We start from the raw sequence: 21625 nt of genomic DNA on the forward strand, positions 1-21625 counted from the left end.
GTGAGTATGTAATATTGAACAGTCATTTCTCCAGACTTTTTGCATATGTAAATACAGCCCAGCCCTTGGTGCCTTTACTTTATCCATGTGAACACATTGTTTTTAATGGTAATGTACTCCCTAAGTTGTTCTCCCACTAGTTTATATTTCCTGTAGCTAGTTTTTCAAATACATAATGGCACTGTAATGCTTAGGCAATTATTTCCAATGTCTGGACATATTTATCAAGTGGAATCAAGTATTGATCAACTGTAGAGAAGGTCTGTGCTGGTTTTGGCTGGGATAGAGTCCATTTTCTTCATCGTAGCTAGTATGGGGCTATGTTTTGGATTTCAACTGTAGGGTCTGTGCTGGTTTTGGCTGGGATAGAGTCCATTTTCTTCATCGTAGCTAGTATGGGGCTATGTTTTGGATTTGTGCTGGAAACAGTGTTGATAACACAGGGGTGTTTTAGTTACTGCTGAGCAGTGCTTACACACAGTCAAGGCCTTTTCTGCTTCCCACCCCACCCCACCAGCGAGTAGGCTGGGGGTGCACAAGAAGTTGGGAGGGGACACAGCTGGGACAGCTGACCCCAACAGACCAAAGGGATATTCCACACCATATGACGTCATGCTCAGCATATAAAGCTGGGGGGAAGAAGAAGGAAGGGGGGGACGTTCGGAGTGATGACATTTGTCTTCCCCAGTAACTGTTACACATGATGGAGCCCTGCTTTCCTGGGGATGGCTGAACACCTGCCTGCCCATGGGAAGTAGTGAATGAATTCCTTGTTTTGCTTTGCTTGTGTGCGCGGCTTTTGCTTTACCTATTAAACTGTCTTTATCTCAACCCACGAGTGTTCACACTTTTACTCTTCCGATTCTCTCCCCCATCCCACCAGGGGAGAGTGAGCGAGTGGCTGTGTGGTGCTCAGTTGCTGGCTTGGGTTAAACCACGACAAGGTCTCAGCATTCCTTCACATTTTCTGGCTGGCTGGCTGGGGGGGGAAGTTCATTTTTATCAGTGAATTGAAAGTTGTGTTTGTATTCCTGTTTTTAGACAAAACTCATCGGGCCTTGTGGTTGCAGGTTCATAACAAAAACCAGTCATACCACCTGCTTTTCATAACTGCTGCCATTGCTTTATTTGGCTGTTCTGTTTCAAATTTGGCACATCATGTTTTTATCATGTTTAGATCAAAAGAGTTAGTGTGAAAGGAGGTAACTACTTTGTATGACAAAGATTATTCTAAGGTTTTAAGACTAAGTACTTAATACATTTTTTGTTCATTTCTTTTTTAGCTGCATGTCAGCTAACTCAGCCAGATCAAATTTCTATCACCTAAACACCTCTTGTCAGGAGTATCCTGCCGCTTTCAAGGACGAAAATTTACTTCCCAGCATGATTTGCCAGGTCCAGCATTACACCAGTACTAACAACCCATGCCGGCTCCGCTCTTCAGCCTTCATTGCTGAGGTCCTTATTGCCAGAGGATTTTAAAGAATTGTCAAATCACTGGAAATGTGTATTACTACCTCTGTTTTACAGATGAAAGACACAAAATTAGAGGGAAATAGGAAATTAACCCAAAACCTTACTGGATAACCTGTGGGGAAACCATGAGTCTGTCTCCTGGTCTCCTTACTCTGTGTCTTAAACATAGAGCCATCATTTCCATTTATTTCAAAGGTGTACTATTACTACTGCTGCTAATACCACTGTTTCAGCAGATGCCCTGCTTAACTGATGGAGGAAAGTGTTCTGTCTCCAAATCTTTCCCCCTCTGTCCTGTACATTGCAATGCAAAGAACTTTTTTGGGAAAAAAATGCTATCTAAGAATAGATGTAACCAAATCCTTGGAGCATTCACAAGGACAAACTTTCATTTCTGTAACGTGCATTCCACGTGCTATTTCATCACATATTTGCCCTGAAAAACCTTCTATGCAGCAGACTGTTTGCAGGAATGGAGCACAAGACAGATTCACACCGACAATTCATGGAAAACTTTAAATTGACATTTTTATACTGATTTCCTGATATTTGTTGTTTGTTTTGTGCATATGTAACCACATGTTAAGAGGTGGGGGAGTTCATAAGAAGAAACCAGAAGCCAGAGCAGAGCAGCTCGCAGCTGGGAGGTGTCTCTCAGCCGTGGAGTAACTGATGATCTGGGGGGGGGGCAGATCCTCAGCGCCTCTCAGGCACTGCTCTCCTTGGTAGTATGAGGACTGGCACCACTCAGCCTTGAGTGAGGTACACAGGCTCCCCTTACATATATTCCACTCAATTACCTAATACTTAAGCAACAGAATCATCTTCTCTGGCCAGTAAATGTTTGACTATGTCTTCCTCTCCCCGCCAGTGGCGCAGGGTGTTGCGCAGGGCCGGCGGTGGGTGCCGCACCTGCAGCATGGCAGCGGTGAGGGAGGTGGCTGAGTCAGTCACAAGCGGAGGGATTGTGTAAACCGAAAGCTAGAAATACACTGCAAGCCACCTCTATATTCTCCGTCCAGTATATTATCACATGATGTGTCCGGTCTGCTTTTACATCATTTTAGAGATGTGACTTCTAACACTTTTCTTGGGAAGCTATTTCACAGTCTATTAGACGTCCTTGTTAAAATTTTGGCTGGATAGTCAACTCAAATCTCCATTTGCTCAGTTTCCTACCTTTATATGCAATTATACCCCTGAGAAGTGCTCTAAACAATCTCACTAATGCCTCGTTGTTTGTGCCTTTCAAGCACATGTAAACAGTTATAGCAGTTTTGGACACTGTGTGGGGCATCTTAAAATATTTAGCTCTTACGGTCTTCCTCCATGAATCATCCACTATAGCCCTTATGTTAGGCATTTTATTCTTCTTAAAGTTCTTTATAATTTGTCATCATCTTCTTAGGTAGGTTGGTACCCAGGCCTGCGTGCAAGCTGTAATTTGTACAACAAAGATTTCATATTCATGTTTCTAGGCTGCACATAGTTTTAAATTCTGCTTAGTGCCCTAATTTCACCAGTAATTGCTGGGGGTTTTTTTCAAACCTTACACAGAAAGAGAAGTGAGCAGCTTTTCAGTTCAATTAGTTTGGTTTCTGACAGCTTTAATGTGCAATGCTGTAAAGAACTGCAAGGTTAAAAGATTTTCCTGGGGTTCACAGAACTGCAAAGAAAAATAAACACATTTTGCTTATAAAACAGAAGCAATGCTATATGGGATATTAAAATATTTTCCTCCCTTTGTTTTCTTAAAGCACAGAACCGCTCATTTTAGAGTGTAAAATAGGAACATGGGTTTGTCATCCTAGCTCCTAAAATAAACCACGCATAAACGTATTCATAGTACCATCCAGATATTTTTCACAACAGCATGACAGTCAGATGTCACAAGCAAGATGCTATCTGTTGGTACTCAGAACATTTGGTGTCACTGCATGGTGGGAGCTCTTTCTGCATAACAAAATGCGTAAGGACTCTATAGATGCTACTTGTAATGTTTTGGTAGAAAATTCTGTCTGGGAATCAATAAATGACACATTTTATTTGAAAAAGATGTATGTACATGAATTGATAACAATACCTGATTCCAATTTCTTAATAGGCCCATTCTTAATGTGAGAAACTGTATGAAAAAAAGAAATGTAGTTCCAGATCTAAATTTTGGAAATGAACCTAACTGTGCTAAAAATGAGCCACACCAATACCCTATGGACTTCAGGATGGTTTATGGCAGCTGGGATGAAAATAACCTGGGATGATTCTGTGTAATTATTAATAATAATGATGATGAATGCAATAATAATAATAAAAGAAATAATCAGAACAAAATTATGCAGAAATTCAAGTCAGGACCTGGACTGCACAGTGCTAAACAAATACAAAATCATTGTCATTGTCATATACTTATCACAGGATCACCTGGACTCTCCAATTTCTCACAAAAAGAAGGACAGCTATTTTTTTCCTTCAGGTGAGCAGCATTTTTGAAGTGCTCTGAGCACAGCTGGTATCATATCCATCTTCTCCCCTCATTCAGTAGAGTAAGATAAAAAAATATGGACAAGCATGTGAGGAAAAAATATATGAAAACCATAGATGATATCTTTTTATGAATAGCATGGTAGAATCCAACTTTTGAAAGACATGGCTTTATTACCTCTTCCTACTGTACTTTCACTTGAAGACATTTCCACCTCTGACCTTTTCAGCAGAATTTTACTCTCCCCAATATTCATTTCCTGGTGTCTGGTTTCCATCTTGCTGCTGACTGACACCCTAAAATCTGAAACACTGCCTGCAAATTCCAGCTCACTTAGAGCTACTGATCTGTGTTAAGGTGGTAACCTTCCCCCTTTCACCCAAGCTCTTCTTCATCAGAATGAAGCAGGTCACAGAGGAAGGCTAAAGCTTTCTTCAGCAGTCCCTTAAATTAGCCATATGCTACACAATGGGAGCTGGCTACAGGTAGCATCATGATCCATGCTGCTTCTGTGAGAAAGTGAACGGGGACTGCAATTTCAGGAGATGGCCTGATTAAAGCAGATGAACCTCTCATCTCTGTTTTGATGCCTGATTTCAGATGGCAGTGCACCAGACAGCTGTGGAAAGCATCTGGACAAAAGAGACCCAAGTACCTCTAAGGTGGGAGATAAAGATGAGTTTAAAGAGGAAAAGGAAATTTTTTTTTTATTATTATTATTATTTCAAATGGAGAACAATAAGCTTTGATTTTTTTTTATTTTATTTTTTTGGAAAGGAGAGGGGCAAAATATTGACGTGGGACCATAACTCGTAAGCCGAAGAAGAGATTCATGGAGGCCATGTCTTCAAGGTATGTTACAAAACAAACCCATTTACATCTCCTCCCTTTGCTGTCCCACATGGGTCATACCTGCTTACAAACTGCCAGAACCTGTACATGAGAAGACAAACATCTGAATGACCCAACATGGGCCGCTTCTGAATGGGATTTACCTGGAGGCCTTTAAGAGGAAAAATTTTTTTTTTATTATTATTTATTTCAAATGGAGAACAATAAGCTTTGATTTTTTTTTATTTTATTTTTTTGGAAAGGAGAGGGGCAAAATATTGACGTGGGACCATAACTCGTAAGCCGAAGAAGAGATTCATGGAGGCCATGTCTTCAAGGTATGTTACAAAACAAACCCATTTACATCTCCTCCCTTTGCTGTCCCACATGGGTCATACCTGCTTACAAACTGCCAGAACCTGTACATGAGAAGACAAACATCTGAATGACCCAACATGGGCCGCTTCTGAATGGGATTTACCTGGAGGCCTTTCTCCTTGTGTTTCTTTTGAATACTTCTGAATGCCAAAAGAAACTCATTAACAAGAATCATCCTCAGTGTGTACCAATCATAGGCAGAAAGCTGCAGACAACTCCTGGTGTAGTGCTGGAAACAACGGCAATGCAACGCCACTATTTTTCCTAAGTGATGCGATGTAAGGCTGGATTCTGCAGGATCTGGTGTTCCTCAATACTTGGGTTGGCTAATTTGGATGGGATAAAGATTCAGCCATTTCTACAGATGGAAGACATTGAAGTGTTTTTTCTTCCCATGGAAATTCTTTATGTCATATTTGAGTGAATTTACTTTGGCAAAATTCCTGCTTCTTTGTGCTTTCTCTGTAAACTTTCCAGTTATTAAATCTGATGCAGGTGTTCACAGACAGTACATTTCAATACCTGTTTTGTTCTAGATCAGGTCTTATATCTTACTCGGCAGTGTCAAACCCAAAAACCTTCCCACCGTGCATGAAGCAATCTGATGACTATCTATCTATCTGTCACATTTGCACATTTGCTGCGGCGCAGCACGTAATACTCCTGCACACACAACACATCCGCGCTGCTGCCGGGGTGTGTTGTGGCTGGTGTGTTGTGGCTGGTAGTGACAAGTGCTGGGGAGGGCCCAGGGGATGGGAACGGATATCCCTTCCCCATCCATTGGGAGGAAGATACCTTCTGTCAGCATCTCGACACTGGTTTCAGTTCCACATCCTCAAATGAATCCAAATTTCATTGAATCTTAGATATTAGCTACCAGTTCATGGCAATGTTTTCATAAACAGACCTATATGCTGGACAGATCAGAACGAGCATCATGGTCATCAGTGAACAACTCCTCCAAAACAGTGCATCAATTACAACTAAAAAGGAACATCTGAAGTGTTCAAATACTTAGAATAGAAGGAAATATCCTCCTCTGAAAAGTCTGTGAGGGTTTGACCCCTTGCATTTTGTGCAAGGTTGGAAATATTCAGAAACCTGAATATTGTCTTTCCTAACAAGTTGTGAAAAGGTGAATCTATAGGTGAGAACTAAGATGAAACTGCTCTGATATGAAGATTTTGTCTAATATGCAATTTCTATTCTTTCCAACACTGCTTACATCCTAACCTTTACCATAATAAAATTAGCATTAGGGAAAAGCCTCATGATCCACCGAGATGGACACTCAGAAAATAATAACCATTAATTCAGGAAATGAATTAACCTGTAATTCATCATAACTTCTCAACTCTACTTAGTTAAGAGGACTCTATACTCTCAGTCTCCCTTTTTTTTTTTCTCCTTAGTTTTCATTAAAGTCAATTCTATTTCCCTTCAAAACCTTCAGGTCGCGTTTAGCAAAGTGGATGCTTTACGTATGGGGCTCCTTGTGTAACCCAGAATTGCCAGGAGCTCTCCTGTTATTAGCTCTGCTGGCGTGACTGTGCATTTTAATTTGAATACTTGACTGCTCTTCCTCCACTTCTGAGAGGTGGCCTTCATATGCAGTTTTTCCTTTCTGGAGACAAAAAAAGAAAAAAAATTCCTAACTGTGTTTTCTTTTTATCTTAGCATATTTTTTGGATTAAATCTGGCTGCCAGGTTTCCAACAGTCCTCAAAGATATTCTACGATTGTGTTCCATTGTTTAGTACTGCCATGAGACCAAGGAACGAATACACCAGCGAACAAGGGGGTCCAGTTCGTGCCAGTTTTCCCAGTAAAGATCTGTTTTCTGGATTCTGTCAAGGGACCGTGCTGGTGGCAGTCATTAACACACACGCACAGCAACACTGATGTCATTGCTGTTTGGTCGGGTGTGCAGCTCCCTGCCGGCATGCACAGCGCCGATAACCCCGGGGCTGGTGTGCTTCCCATAGCATTCCATGGCAGTCTGGAGCTGCTAGCAGGGAGCAAGGCCCAGCCCTCATCAAACGCACCACATATTTCAAACATACACAGCATGCCAAGTTGCTGGGAGAAATCATCATCAGTGGGTGGTGCAATACTGTACCTTTTAATGTAAATTTAGTCTCTTACTGAGTTTGCGGAAGTGATCAAGAAAGACGGGGTAGAACCGGATTGCCCGTAGGCTTTCACCTGCCAGCAGCTAACATGAAGCTAACAAAAATTTAAACAGTTGCTCCTTCTGGAACCGCAGTTGCTCGGAGAGATAGATGCAAAAATGCTTAACAGATAATCTTGTCACTGCTAATGAGCAGGGCTGCTCGGAGCTGAAAGAGCAAAGTGCTGGAGCCAACAGGGAAGTCACGGGGCTGGAATAAAGCCTGGATAGTCCAGGCTGTGCTTTACTGGTAGCTCAGCACCTTCAGAAAGTAACTAACTTCTCTGTGCTGCAGAAAGGCAGCTGCTGTGGGTTAGAAGCGCTGTCAAACCCTGCAGAAGAGGTGGTGATGTCCCCCACAGCAGCAAGAGCTAGACTGGATACACACTGACTACCCGAAGCATGGAGCAGTCCGTCTCTCTAACAGCCAGTGTGGCCGGTGGTGCTGTGCAGCACAGGAAAAGGCTTCACAAGGCTTTGCCAGCCATCCTCCTCCGTATCCACTAGCCCATGCTGAGCCCATGTTTGGCCTTAAGGACATGACTTAGCTGCTCAGTGCCAGAGGAAGATCAAGGAAGCCAATGTAGGTTTGGCCATCCTCTCCAAGAAAGGAGAATCAGACCCATACACATGAAATGCAAAATCTTCCTTACTTGGCCAGCTGCCCTCTGACTTGCTTACAGAGTATCACAGGAGCGTAGGCAGGGTGCAGGGTGGCTAACGGTGCCTAATCCAGTACCCTTTGGGCTTGCTTCGAGGGCAGCATCTCTTCCCGCTGTAGAGCTATTGTCCTCACGCCTTTTGTCTCTGCTAAACCCTGATCTGCCGTGTGCCACCGGTGTGCTTAACAGCAGCGTACTGTGACTCTGGTTATACTTTGCCCTGCAGGGTAACTACTGTGATTTAGAAAACTGTAATTCCTACTCTGGGTCAGACGTGTGGCAAAGCAATAAAGTACTTCTCATTATTGTCATCCATGGGCTTGTCTCACAGGTCCAGCCTATTACCTAACATATGTCTTTAAGTGCACGTGGATGCAAACACTAGGAAAATAGCTTTCAGCTGTCGTGGTTTAACCCCAGTCGGCAACTAAGTACCACATAGCCGCTCGCTCACCCTCCCCCCCACCCCCTGGTTGGATGGGGGAGAGAATCGGAAAAAAAAAGTAAAACATGGCTTGAGATAAAGACAGTTTAATAGCACAGCAAACAAAGAGAAAATAATAATAATAATGATAAAAGAATACACAAAATAAGTGATGCACAATGCAATTGCTCACCACCCGCTGGCCAGCCCGTCCCCGAGCAGTGATCGCTGCCCCCTGGCCAACTCCCCCAGTTTATGTACTGAGCATGACGTCACATGGTATGGAATATCCCTTTGGTCAGTTTGGGTCAGCTGTCCTGGCTGTGCCCCCTCCCAGCTTCTTGTGCACCTCCAGCCTTCTCAGTCGGTAGAGCATGGGAAGCTGAAAAGTCCTTGACTAGTGTAAGCACTGCTCAGCAACAGCTAAAACTTCAGTGTGTTATCAACATTGTTCTCATCCTAAATCCAAAACACAGCACTGTACCAGCTACTGGGAAGAAAATTAACTGTATCCCAGCTGAAACCAGGACACAGCTCAACCTGGATCTTCTCCCCAGGAACGTGATAATCCTGATTAGTTGATACTGCAGACAGACTTCACTTACTTGTCAAACAAGCTCTGCTGCTTAATGAAATGAACAAATCCACTTCCAGCCTCAAAGGGGAGTTTAACTGGCTGTTTCTTTGAATTAAGCCTACACTGCATCAAACGTCTATTGAAGTGTCAGTAGGTATATTCCAAAAATGACATCTGTAAAAATGACTGCCTTCCCCTCCTGCTATTCTCTGTTCACCCATGTAGAATCTAATTCTGAAAAATAAAGTTATCTGTTAATAGCGGTGATCTAATCTCTATTCTGAGATCTGGCAATCTGCAGGGCTGGCTTTTACAACCTGGGCGAAGTGATTACAACTCAGTGATGTACTAAAACATGGGGCAGATCCACACTTTGCCCAATATGCTATTTTGCTCCAGGCTACTCATCAAAAGCAAAGATTTATGTTGTGATACTGTCCAGTCTTGTACCAAAAAATTCCTAGATTTTTTTTTCCATAGTTCTGTGAAAATTAGTTGCATAATGTGCTGCTATATCTCAAACATGTCTTTATTTGAAGGGTTGTGTCCACTTTTCAATTGTTCTTATATTGGTGATAATTACAGCGAACATCAGCCTCGGGAAGCATTAGTATGAGCGATTGCAGGAAGGAGGAAGGTGAGGTGTTTTCTCCCACTGGCGCATGGATGATGTACGTACATAATTTCCACAAACGCTTAAGGATTGTTCTTGTATGTCTGTTCCCCCTGCAGAGATGAGACACACTGTCTGACACCCGCATGTCTTCGATTGCAAGAGCCGTGGTTTCATTTATAGAAACCAGGAATGAACAAAACCCAGCAGGTTCCCTTGGAGGCTTAAGTCAGACAAATCTCCAAGGAGGGCTTTCTACAGTCAAGTTTGATGCATGCATCTGAGCGATGGCGCTGCTGTGAGAAGATGCGCATCCTTCAGCAAGACCTGAGTTTGGAATATATTTCACCGCAATTAAATGCCCTTCGCCTGGTTCCTGTGGGAGATGTGCCGCCCTGAACACCCCCAGCACCACTCTGCCCCTCTCTTCTCGGGGAGGCTTGCAATACTGCTTTCCATGAGATTATGTTACAAATCTCTCAAAATAAACAAAAGCTCCCCATGAGATTTGTTAAACTAGGAAGAGGGGCTGGTGAATACACAGATGTGGGAAGGTGTAATGTATCCTGGCATCCTCCCAGCCCGGGATGTGACCGGCGCCGGCTCTCTTGGTTGCCCAAGCTGCTGTGCCAGCACTCGGAGGCGTTTGCTGGTGGGGCCACCCCTGCACTGGGACCATGGTTATCTCCTGTGGGGTCTGGAGTGGCAAAACCCTCTCCTGGGCACAGCACCAAGCCACTCTGTGCTGCACAGGTCCCACTACTGTAACAGGGGTGAGAAACTCATGATTTAAGAAGTCGACTTTCTTTGGGGGTTTGGGGTTTTTTTTTTTTCCTTTTCCATCAAATAAAAATTATATCTCCACTCTAAATGAAATGGAAACTCAGTGAGTATCTCCTGAATAAGTGTAAATCTAGGTGTGATTCTGTGTGTTTAGAGATCCATCAAATAAAAATGATAGCGACACTCCAAAAGAAAAATCAAGCTGTACACACATTTTGCTTTATAACTTTCTTTAGTTTCTGGTATATTCCCTTTTCCATCAAATAAAAATTATATCTCCACTCTAAATGAAATGGAAACTCAGTGAGTATCTCCTGAATAAGTGTAAATCTAGGTGTGATTCTGTGTGTTTAGAGATTTCTGTTCTGAGGATGCTTGGGATTTTGCTGAAGTGTTTTCCAGCTGTACACACATTTTGCTTTATAACTTTCTTTAGTTTCTGGTATATTCTGCAGTTATATTTTGTGAGGCAATCCAAAGACTTTTGGGTATGAGGTCTATTTATATGTTTCCACTATTCATAAACAATTTAATGATATATGCCAGATAGTACAAAGAGATGATCATTTCAATAACTAAATTTGCTGAAGAAGGCTATCCCACACTACTCCTGCTTGACACCTTAAAACAGTTTTTAAGAGGGAAATTTATTCTGATTTGAAAAGACTAAAACATCATATTGTAAGAAAGGTAAATCAATCTGTCTTTCAATTTACTTAATGCTATAAAACTCTATAGCTCTCCTCATTCCTGCTTTTTAAAATATTGGGTAGTAAGAAAAGTGAGAAATAAATGGCTGCTATTTAAGGAACGATGGCATTACTGAGGGTTCGGTGCTCCCCGAGGGCTGCTCAGCGTGTAAAGCAGAAGTTGGGGAGCAGCTCAGGGAGGCACTCAGCAACTGGTACATTAGCCCACCGGCAGCAGGCAGCGCTCAGCAGCGGCACAAGCACCGCCTGAGTTTGAAGGCAGGACGCAGAGCTGGGCCAAGAGCAGATAAAGCCAACAGGGATCTCTGGAGCAAAGCCTACTGCTGGAAAACTGCAGCACAAACTGCACAATCAGCCAAGGCTGAGAAGACAGACAACGTGTATGCAAGTAGGTTGTCCGCCTGGCCACCCACCATCTTCCCGAATACAGCAGATCCAGGCTGGAGGTACGAGGTCCTTTGGATACAGAATGAAAACCCATCAGTACTGCAGTTGCAATCAGCAGAATAAATTTACTGATGACACTTTATGGTGCAGTGTAGAAAATAAAAACTATTTTTTCCCCCCAAAGATGGATGTATTGTAATCTTCCTTTAATAGATATGGAATGCAGCTTGGATAAAGTTTATCAGAGGGCTGAACTGCTTGGTGAAACTGGATATGCACAGGTTTAAAGAAAACTATTTTCAGGCATTTATGGGAATGATAGCTATCTGTGTATGAAAAAAATGGTACAGTAGCAAAATACACTAATCTGAATGGATCCAGCTTTCCTATATGTACTGAGAATGTATCTGAGGTTACTTGAATAATCCTTAAAAATTGCTTGGGTGTTGTGCTTTGAATAAATGCAGGACTTTTTCTTCACTGGTTTGTGTTCATCATATCCTGGATAAGAAAGATCATGTTGTTCTGGCTGATTTGTGTGATTTAAAATTTTAAATTCAAAACACACATACAAACCCATCTTTTTTAATAGAAGTTTTAACTGAAATATCTTAAAATCAGCCAACAAAGGGATCATCTCCTGCGGCTGAATATTAAAGTTATATCAATAGGAGTATATGTATGACCACCAAGTATTATCTTCCCAGAGATTAAGTACTGTGCTGTGTGCATCCTCCTATCACAGAATCACAGAATGGCTGAGGTTGGAAGGCACCTCTGGAAGTCATCTGGTCTAACCCCCTGCGCAGGCGGGGCCACCTAAAGCAGGTTGCCCAGGGCCATGGCCAGACAGCTTTTGAGTATCTCCAAGGATGGAGACTCCACAACCTCTCTGGGCAACCTGTGCCAGTGCTTGGTCACCCTCACAGTGAAAAGGTGTTTTCTGATGTTCAGGGGGAACCTCCTGTGTTTCAGTTTGTGCCCGTTGCCTCTGGTCCTGTCACTGGGCACCACTGAGAAGAGCCTGGTTCCGTCTTCTTTGCACCCTCCCTTCAGGTGTTTATATACATTGATGAGATCCCTCTGAGCCTTCTCTTCTCCAGGCTGAACAGTCCCAGCTCTCTCAGCCCTCCCCCATAGGAGAGACACTCCAGTCCCTTCATCATCTTCGTGCCCTTCATTGGACTCTTCTGTATGTCCATGTCTCTCTTGTACTGGGGAGCCCAGAACTGGACACAGGACTCCACGTGTGGCTTCATCAGTGCTGAGTAAAGGGGAAGGATCACCTCCCTCAACCTGCTGGCAATACTTTGCCAAATGCAGCCTGGGATACCGTTAGTCTTCTTTGCAGTGAGGACATACTGCTGGCTCATGTTCAACTTGATGTCCACCAAGACCTCCAGGTCCTTTTCTGCCAAGCTGCTTTCCAGCTGGGTGGCCCTGACATGGACTGATGCCTGGGGTTGTTCCTCCTCAGGTGCAGGACTTTTTGTCTTCGTGTTGAACTTCATGAGGTTCACGCCAGCCCATTTCTCCAGCCTGTCGAGGTTCCTCTGGGTGGCAGCACATCCCTCTCACATACCAGCCACTCCTCCCAGTTTTGTGTCATCAGCAAACTTGCTGAGGGTACACTTTGTCCCATCATCCAAATCATTAATGAAGATGTTGAACGCACTATTGACCCCTGGGGTACACCACAAGTGACTGACCTCCAGCTGGACTTCGTGCCACTGATCACCACACTCCGGGCCTTACCATTCAGCCAGTTTTCAACCCACCTCACTATCAGCTTCTTTATGAGGATCTTACAGCAGACAGTGTTCAAAGCCTCGCTGAAGTCCAGGTAGACAATATCCCCTGGTCTTCCCTCATCTACCTACCAGGCCAGTCATTTCATCACAGAAGGTTATCAAATTGGTCAAGCATGACTTCCCCTTGGCAAATCCATGCTGACAGCTCCCACTGTCATTGGAGATGTTTGTCTCCTACATTTTCTCATGCTGGGCTATGAGCCTGGCACCTTTGTCTTTGTGTACATTCTCATTTGTAACAGTACATACCACTGACATGAAACTTTCTACTAGTCTGGTACTACTGATGATATTGTGTATTTCTTCTCATTTTCTTTATGTGGTCTTCATTTGTGGTGGCCTTCCCAGTTCCCAGTCATCATTTCTTGTACCTGTTTTATGTAGCCAGCTACTTCAGAAAGAAAAGTGTTTATATTCAGCATATTTAAGGCACTGCAACAATGTATGTGGCAATAAAGACTAATACAATTAATGAAATGGATCTTAGGTTGAATTACAACTGCCCAAGTATCAATGGATTTGTACTCAAATTAGATCTGTACTGGTACACCACAGGATGGATACGGGTCTCCTCTCAAACTACCTGCTTATGGGGCTGGTATTTACAGCCAGATGACAACTGCAGTTTATAAACTCATAACCAACACCTTGGGTTTTTTACAGTCTTTAATTTCACTACTGCTTTCCATGTAGCTTATTGCTGTACAGTTTCTGTATTTTGCTTTCATTGTTCCCTGCCTGCTTTTTTCCAGACTGAATCTCATTTTATTGCCTACTTATATCTCTAAATTCTGTAGGTCCCTTTTTATTATTTTGCCATATATCCTGGGTTTTGCAACACCTTACAATTTACTATGATCTGTAAATTTAATTAATGTCATGTTTGCCAAAGACCATAAGGAGCCAAGTCAATTACACAGCCAAAAAAGACAAAAGGAAACCTTTATTATGCTATAAATGCTCTGCTAAAAATCCTGCTCGATAAGGAAACATTATACATTTCTTGGCCTTCATAGATGTAATTACAAAGGGGCCTAGATGTTTTACCCACGTCATTTGTGTCATTTTAAAATTTAAAATATATTATTATCAAAGTAAATAACAAAGAAATGAAAAGTAGCAACTTAATTCTTTTCTATGTAACTGAAATGTGCTGGACAGGGTTAGACAAACATTCATAGTACACATTTTGCTATGACATCTAAATTAAAGCTACCACAGTTTTACTTAAGCAGAATTGCCTCAAATTGGTTCATCCATTAAGGTTGGCGAATCTGCTGACAGCTCCCACTGTCATTGGAGATGTTTGTCTCCTACATTTTCTCATGCTGGGCTATGAGCCTGGCACCTTTGTCTTTGTGTACATTCTCATTTGTAACAGTACATACCACTGACATGAAACTTTCTACTAGTCTGGTACTACTGATGATATTGTGTATTTCTTCTCATTTTCTTTATGTGGTCTTCATTTGTGGTGGCCTTCCCAGTTCCCAGTCATCATTTCTTGTACCTGTTTTATGTAGCCAGCTACTTCAGAAAGAAAAGTGTTTATATTCAGCATATTTAAGGCACTGCAACAATGTATGTGGCAATAAAGACTAATACAATTAATGAAATGGATCTTAGGTTGAATTACAACTGCCCAAGTATCAATGGATTTGTACTCAAATTAGATCTGTACTGGTACACCACAGGATGGATACGGGTCTCCTCTCAAACTACCTGCTTATGGGGCTGGTATTTACAGCCAGATGACAACTGCAGTTTATAAACTCATAACCAACACCTTGGGTTTTTTACAGTCTTTAATTTCACTACTGCTTTCCATGTAGCTTATTGCTGTACAGTTTCTGTATTTTGCTTTCATTGTTCCCTGCCTGCTTTTTTCCAGACTGAATCTCATTTTATTGCCTACTTATATCTCTAAATTCTGTAGGTCCCTTTTTATTATTTTGCCATATATCCTGGGTTTTGCAACACCTTACAATTTACTATGATCTGTAAATTTAATTAATGTCATGTTTGCCAAAGACCATAAGGAGCCAAGTCAATTACACAGCCAAAAAAGACAAAAGGAAACCTTTATTATGCTATAAATGCTCTGCTAAAAATCCTGCTCGATAAGGAAACATTATACATTTCTTGGCCTTCATAGATGTAATTACAAAGGGGCCTAGATGTTTTACCCACGTCATTTGTGTCATTTTAAAATTTAAAATATATTATTATCAAAGTAAATAACAAAGAAATGAAAAGTAGCAACTTAATTCTTTTCTATGTAACTGAAATGTGCTGGACAGGGTTAGACAAACATTCATAGTACACATTTTGCTATGACATCTAAATTAAAGCTACCACAGTTTTACTTAAGCAGAATTGCCTCAAATTGGTTCATCCATTAAGGGCAAATGCAGGCGGCCAATTAATAATTGATTTTATTTAGAATGTCTTTTTTTTTTTTTATTTCCAACATATGTTATGTATATAGTGCAATTGTGTGATGTCTCAGCCCAGTCTGATGACATTTGAGCAAAGTCTATAATTCTCTGTCATTATTATCTCTTGGCTATTATGATGCTGGTAGGAATTAGAGCAGAGCAACCTCCATCATTCGACTAGCAACAACAGCAATTACTACTTTGGTCTCTGACTGAGGTTAGAACAGATAAATTGAGCTAGATAATTATTACCCTTTCTCAAATTCATCATTAGCTGTAACTGCATTTCTAATGCAGAAGGCCAGATTATCGGGCCTGACCGTTATAGCAGCTCCTGACTTATGCTACAGAAACATTACTAAGCTCACTCCCTCGTTAATCAGGCCTCTTATTCTTAAAGAGTTCCACCTGAGATACACTAATAGGCATTAACTTTTACGAAGTAACTCAAGGCTTTGAAAACCCATTTTGAATGTTCAGCCTGAGCACCTGATTTTCAGGCAGGACTGCTCTCCATTGGCAGAGAAGAAAAGAAAAGGGGAAAAGTTTACTCCTCCTTTAGTATTTAAAAAATGAATCCTACTTTTGAGTATGATAAAACATATGCAGAATGTCATTTGGTTAATGAAAGTATGTGAACTAAGATGTGTAATTTAGCAAGTTATGAATGTGCCTTAGTCCCACTGACATGAATGTCTTGCCCATAAAATCAGAGTGCATGCAGATTTCTCCACAGAAATGTTGATTTTATATCCTTGGTTATAACCTGTAATTAATTGCTTTTAGATTTTAAAGATTTGTTTCCTCAACTTATTTTGCCTGTAACTATACTCCAAACACCGGTGTCATATTGATGGAGTGATGCAAAGTTACGAGTGTGAGAGAAGACCAGCCAAGTGTTGGGAGCTAAGTGAGGTCAGGGCACTGGTGAGCTGTCTCGGGAGCCTGAGCTCCTGTAGCTGCTCATGTCAATGTCTGTCTGTCTGTCTGTCCTGCAAGGGCTGTTGGACAGGACATAAAGAAAACCCCTTCCATACTGTCAAGGGTGCCGTGGGTCAAATCTAAGACTTTAGTGGCTTGATCCAGTTGCTGAAATGCAGGTATCCAGTGCCATGTAAAAAACCCCAAGGGTCTGGGGAACATTCATATGGGGCCATGGGGATGACACAAGGTCCCCTTTTCCTCACAGATTTGTGCTTCTCTGTGGAGGCAGCTGGATGGTCTAAGATGGACACCCAAGGGTACCGCAAAGGGTGTTCAATGGCTGTGTTTAGAGTTCTGAGTAGTGCTCCAGACATCACGATGGCTGTAAAGATTCAGAGCATTCAGGTACATTAATTTTACACTTTTGGTAAATGTTTTATCCTATTTTTTAGAGAGAGATAGCTGACACAGACATAGAATTAGCAAATTGTCCTAATCGATACAAGCGCCTACTATCAGCTTGAAATCCGCTAGGTGTTAATTATGAGACACCGCAAACACATCACTCAGGCAGCTCCTCGGCAGAAGCGCCTGTGCTCTGCTCAGCTCCCAGCCCACACGCTCTCCTTCCCTCCCTCCCTCCATCTCACCTCTCAGTCGGTAACAGCCACTTTTGTGAGATGCTCGTCATTTCACTGTTTCAAGTTTGTGACTTGAAGTTCTGCCCTTGAAACTCTTAAATGAAGTGATGGCTAATTTCTGCTCTCACCCACCTGTGGTACTGTGTAAACAGTGCTTCTCACTCCAAAACTATTCAAGGAGATTTCTGCTGGGCTTTGATTTGTGTATGTTTATCAACCTGTCATGGAAGGCAGTACAGATGTTGGGGACTAGGGAAGGAGAGGTTATCTAGGATGTGTGAGGAGGAAAACATTTAGAAACTATAGCACAGTGGCCTCCAGGAAAGGAGGTATCTTGCGGGAAATATAAAGTGAAATGGAATAGATGAGAGAGAAGGGGAGAAACAGTGAAACCCATGAAAGACAGGCACTGACTTTATCATGTGTTGTCTTTCTGGAAGGCATTCAGATACTGTGGTGATAGGCATGATGATCAGGGCAGGTCAGAGAAAGATGTAAACTAAAACCAGTCTTTCTGCAGGTGCAGCCTGCTCTGGAGGGTCCTGGAGGGCTCTGGTGCGTTCAGAGGCTGGAGGAGCAGCCGGGGACGGGAGATGGCCAGAGGCTGGGTGAGACCTGCCATCAGGCGCACACGGAGCACAAAATCAAGCACGTATTACTTTCCTTCATAGACAGGCACAACACACATGAGAGACAATAGAAAAATTGGTGTGTTACAGAATGGTGTGATGAAAATGCTGCAGCTGTCACTCAAACATCTCTCTACTCGGAGACTCGCTGGCTGCAGTCAGCGGTTGTGCTGAGCTGCTGCGCTGCGTGAGGGGGTTGCAGTCAAAGTTCAGCATAAGCTGAGTTAAATGTGTTTTCAGAAATGACCATCTAGGTCTAGCGTGGGCAGAGCCACAGAAATGTTATGTGACTTGCCCAGGTCCCCAGGTCTGACATGTGGAAGGAAGATGAGGTCCTGAAAGCCTCAGCCCTCCCTGCCACCTGCTGAGAAAACAAAAATGATTGAAAATTATTTACACATTGAGAGAACTGGCTTGTTTGATTTTATAGATAACAATAATATTTTAGCTATTCTGATTACAAGTAGTAATTAGGCAGCTGGACCAGATCAGCGTTGGAGTACAAACACCTGCTTGTGTGCTTCCAGCTGTTCTCCACTAGAATTATTAACAAATACATTGCATAGACATTTTACAGGCATTTCAAGATCACCACCATTTTCTTTCTGATCTCTGCTGAAGAACTCACTCTGCTCTAGAGCTTACTCAGAGAAAGAAAACGGGTGCCTGGGCAATGATAGCATTTAAGAATTCCCTGGCCTTTCGTTCTTTTGCGTAATCAGTTTTCACACCTGAAGGAAACATAACATGACAAGGAGGCAGAGTTAGCAGACAATGAAACAACAGCTTAATTCAAATGGGTGAAGGTGGTTTATTCATTTCTAAATGAGAGAGGATGCCAAAAGTCTGCCGTAAATCTGAATGTCAAAATGGGTCAGAGCTTGGTCTACCTCCACACCAGCATCAAGCTTTCTGTGCAGCTTTCTGACACTTACAGAGCTATTCACAAATATTTCTAAGCAAAGGTTGCAGTCACCTATTATCCTGTTTATTCCAGAAGTGCTCAGGGGCTGGCTGAAAGCAGAGCCCTGTTGTGCCATGCTTTGTACAGACAAAGCCATGGAGACAGCTACTGCCTTGCTGGCTTTACTCAGCTATTGTTTTGCTGAAATGCAATTTAAAGTGTGAGGCAATACTTCTGGCTATTAACAAGAGGAGAAAATACTGTTTCTTGATCTGTGTCAGTTTGTTAGATGGGTTTAGGGCAAGCAAATACAAATGAAGCTACATATTTTTGTGTAATTAGGACAAATGTTTAGTTAAAATCAGTAACTGATGTGAGACTCAATTCATTTGAGGTTGGAAGCATTTATTCAGAGAGCTGCAAGTGGGGAGGTGATGGAGGTGATGGGGAGGGATGGTGATGTTCAACCTTGTGCCTGAATGACTCCCTATTTGTTCTGCCCCAGGAAGAGCTCCAGTACATCTCATGTGAAATCTCTGTGACTCATTTCTTCACTGAAATACAAATATTTTTCTGCTCTTCTTTTTCATTGGGACCAGGAGTCCTGGTACCAGCAATGAGGCTGAAGAACAAGGTCAATGTGGCTAGATCCCACCTCTCCGACATGCCTCCCAGAAGTGTCTCGGTTTTAAAGATGGTCCTGTGTGTGTCCCTGAAAGCAACAATCCTATGTTCTAGCATGAATGACAGCATCTATCTCGCCCTATTTTTAGACCAGGTCCTTTGGCATCGGTGGCAAAGGAGATAGGATACAGGCACATGGGCAGACTGACCTTCCCAAGATTTACACTATAGGCTTTCTTGTACTGACAGTCACTCAGCACTGGGAGACCTGAGCTCAGAGCAGAGCCTGCTGTGCCCTCAACCAGCTCCTTTCTAAAGGGAAACCAGGAACCCACAGCTGCCAAACTCCACTGGCAGCGCAGGGCCGGTGGAGGCCATCAGGAGTTCAGCTGAATTTCGTGCTGACCTCAGACGCGAGTGTCGAGAAGCAGGAATCTGAGTTTTGCTATTTGATTGAGGCAGAGGTTGCAGGCACAGAGAGATGCTATGAAGGACAGTGTATTTTCCACGTTGCTTTTTACTCCACTGTTTTTATGTAATGGTTTTTCCTGCTGTCTGACTACACAGAATTTAAAATAAGAACAAGTTGCATAACCGAGTGTAAAACTTGGGATGGGGAAGGCGTCCAAAGGGTCTTTTCGTTATACAGTTTCAGGCATAACTGGGTGAAGGAGGTGCCAATGTCTCACTACCTGAATGTTGCATTTCTTTAATTAGGGAGAGAAAGGAACCAAACCTTCACCCTCCAAACATCTTTTCACTTTTTAATGTCATTTTCTTACCTGCTTTCTTTATGCTCACCATGCCCCATCATTTCTTCACATTTGCCTTTCTATTCATGTGTTGAGGGGTGCCTGGCCCACCCAGCTGCAAGCCTCAGCCCTGGGGACATGGACGTGGTGACCACACCAGATGTGAAAGCTGGTTACTGGATGTGAACTTTTCTCTTGGGAAATGTGCCAAGCATCCCTTCCTGAGCAATGTGGTGTGCCGGGGACTCATGTCAGATCAACTCAGCACCTGGGACCTTACACCTCAGCACCTTTTTTAGCAGAAACGTGGGGACAGTCTGACAGTGCTATGGCATATGGGTAGAAAACAGATCTCAAAATTCGCTGCTAGTTAATAGGCATCTAAACATATTTGACAGAAGCACTCGGATGTCTGTCAAACTGCGGGAAGAGAGCACTGAAACAGTCTAATCATCTGGGGACACAGGTATCTACAGAGCCACAAGACAGTAACAGCCATCACTTCCAACTAGCTGAAGACACATCCCCATGGGATCTCCTGGCCAAAGAAACACGCAAGGCAATAATTCTGGTGCCAATGCCCTGGTAATGCAGATCCAGGGCACGGAGAAGAAGGGAGTTTCTCTTGTTCTGGTGGGCAGTGTACCAGGGTGAATGACGTGCCTGTGCTGGCTCAGCAGTGGCTGTTTCTGGCAATGGAGAAATCATTCCTCTTCTCTGTTCCGTAAGCAAGAACTAGGCTTAAGGCAACTGGGTATCAATATTGACCAGGACACTGCAGGGAAGGCAATTTTTAGGGTGACAAAACTCACTGCAAATCATCACTTTTCATTACTTCTTACAATATCTGCCAATGAAACACCATCGTGATACGGTTTCTTAAAATCTCTACCATGCAACTTCTGGCACAACAGTGACCCTGGCAAGTTTCTCAGACAGGAGGATTTTGTTCAATAACTTTCTGCTGTATATCAGTTTGTCATGAAACGTTGAACATGTGTTGTTTAATGTCAGGCAGAAGCACAGCTTGGATACTGCTTATGCTCCTTCACCATTTCCCTTCTCATCAAAGCCTGCTCATTTCATGAGCAAGTGTTCATTTTGCCCATGCACTTGCAGTAAGCACTGAGCAAAATCTACCCCTTCTAACAAAACCTCTTGGGAAAAATCAACACAATTATAATTTTATGACTAATGAATTTAAAATGAGCCCAGGAGAAGTTGCTGGCAACATCAAAAGGAAAACTGGGATGTGTGATGACTTTCTGTTTACCTGCCTTTGCAAAGTGTGTTGGGATATATCCTCTAGCAGAGGTATCATCTCCTTTGGGATTATGAAGGAGAGATGCTAAACATTCACTTCAGATTTAATAGAGAGGGAAGCTTTTCCCAGGTAGTGGATCTCAT

Source organism: Aptenodytes forsteri, unplaced genomic scaffold (genome assembly GCF_000699145.1).
Source record: "Aptenodytes forsteri isolate BGI_AS27 unplaced genomic scaffold, ASM69914v1 Scaffold137, whole genome shotgun sequence".
Taxonomy (NCBI): Eukaryota; Metazoa; Chordata; class Aves; order Sphenisciformes; family Spheniscidae; genus Aptenodytes; species Aptenodytes forsteri.